Source organism: Vigna umbellata, chromosome 9 (assembly GCF_029865625.1).
Source record: "Vigna umbellata cultivar VRB3 chromosome 9, Vumbellata_1.0, whole genome shotgun sequence".
Taxonomy (NCBI): domain Eukaryota; kingdom Viridiplantae; phylum Streptophyta; class Magnoliopsida; order Fabales; family Fabaceae; genus Vigna; species Vigna umbellata.
In genome coordinates, this window is record NC_142173.1 from 3,053,338 (window position 1) to 3,055,437 (window position 2,100).

At 44.0% G+C, this 2,100-nt stretch overlaps 1 pseudogene; it reads left to right on the forward strand.

Annotated features, from left to right (window-relative positions):
- The first annotated feature begins 239 nt into the window (after positions 1–239).
- On the forward strand, positions 240–1,755 carry LOC148192324 (transcription termination factor MTERF15, mitochondrial pseudogene; annotated as a pseudogene).
- Positions 1,756–2,100: the final 345 nt, after the last annotated feature.

A 2,100-nucleotide genomic window follows, 5' to 3' on the forward strand; every position in this document is an offset into this window, starting at 1 on the left:
TATAATCTCCCACTTAAGTGTAGGCATGTGAAATTATGTAAGATCCTATCCAATGCTCCCCCTGCCATTATCACTAGTAAAAAAACGGTTTTTGAACTCGTCCTATAGGCTTCGATTTAGGAGAAACCGAAGCCTATCAAAACGCGATGACATTTTTGTAGTTTAGGCGAACTTATACGCCTCGGTTCAAGGGGACCCGAAGCATATAAGGCATATTACCTCGGTTGATAGTAAATCCGATGCCTAAAAGCCCATCTTTTGAAGTCTGCGTAGAGCCTATGATTTCGATTTGTTCAGAACCAGTGCAAAACCATGTTTATGCCTCGGTTTAGGCGGGAACCGAGGCGTATAACCATTTCACTTTTTTTTATTTTTTTCTGAGGACTATATGCCTCGGTGGAGAGTAGAACCGAGGTAGTATTGCTTAACTCTCATCAAGAAAAAAGAGATAACCTACAGTGTTTCATTTCCTTCTTCCTCGAGAAACAACTGTTCTTCCTCTCTCGCGCAGAAAACTCTCGCTTCTGGTTTAGTTGGTGCCTTCATTGCGGTGGCGAACCTATTCCAGAAGTACGATTTCCCCTCTTCCCTTATCCCCTCCTTCCTCTCCTGCAACCCTTCCCTTCTCCACTCCCCTCTCCCTTAACTTCATCATTCCCTCACCACCCTTTTTTCTATCTACATCCCCCAAAACCACCTTGTTTCCCTCCTCACTACCAATCCCTCCCTTCTCCACCATTCCTTCCACCACACCCTTCAATCCTGTCTCCCCCATCTCTAAATGTGCTTCCCCATACTCTACCCTTCCACCCTCCTCAACTTCCTCCTCTCTTCCACAAAGTTACATCTCGACCAGCTCCAATTCTCACCCAAGCTCAACGCGCTTAAAACTAATGTCGCGTTTTCCGACGCTACCGTGCCCAACATTCTGGAAGGGTTCCCCGATGTGGTTGTCACGGGCGAGAACGAAATCACGAGCGTGATAGATTTTTCTCACGGGGTTCGGAATTCCCCGGGACGAGATTGATCTCGTTGTCCGTTCGGTGTTGAGCAGAGGCTGCTGCCGTTGTTTCGGGAAATCAAGGAGCTAGGGTTTTCCAATCGTGAGATGAGGAGAGAGATCTCGCTGGACCTGAGGATTCTGGGGATGGAAATTGGAGAGCTTACATGGTGTTTGAGACTGATAGAGAGTTTGAAATGCAGAGAAAGTATCAGAGAGGGTTATAGGTTCGGGTCTGATGAGAGTGTGTTTTGAGGTGAAATTAAGAGTGGATTGTTTGTGTGGGTATGGTTTGACTCGAACGGATGCTCTGAAGGTTATTTGGAAGGAGCCTAGGGTGATTTGTTACGGGGTTGGGGATGTTGCAAGGAAAGTTGAGTTTCTGGTGGAGAGGATGAAATGTAGTGTGGAGTGTTTGGCTAAGGTGCCTAAATACTTGGGTGTGAGTTTTGAGAAGCAGATTGTGGCCAAGTATAGTGTGGTGGAGTGTTTGAGGAGGAAGGGTGCCATTGGGTTTGAGTTTGGGTTGAAGGATTTGGTTATGCCTTCTAGGCTTAGGTTCTATAATCTTTATGTGAAGCCATACCCGGAGTGTGAAAAGATTTATGGAAGGTTTTCTGGATGTGGTGTTCAAGTTAAGACGAAGCATCTTGCGGGACTATGGAAACGTTTTAAACTGCGTAAAGACGCACTGCTTCGGTTTAAAGGGACCGAGGCATAAAGTCTTGCCAAAAAAAATAAAAAAAATAAAAAAATTCTACTGCTTCGGCTAAATTTGAACCGAGCAAAATTCTACTATTTTATGCCTCAGTTCTGAACCAAGGAAAAAAATCTACCACTTTTTACCGCGCCTGGATATGTCTCGGTTCAAGAACCGTTGCCTATGAGCAAAAATAATCGCTGTCGTTTCTCCTAACTGCACTAGTGTATGCATGCTTTATAATCAAAACCCAAATGCACAATGCAGTTTTCACAGAACATTTCAGATCATGTATAAGCATGTGACAATATTGTATCATATCAGAAATTGTGCAAACACATCAATGAAGCATAGATACAATATCAATCAACAATCTCAATATAACCTCTTAAGCATTTCA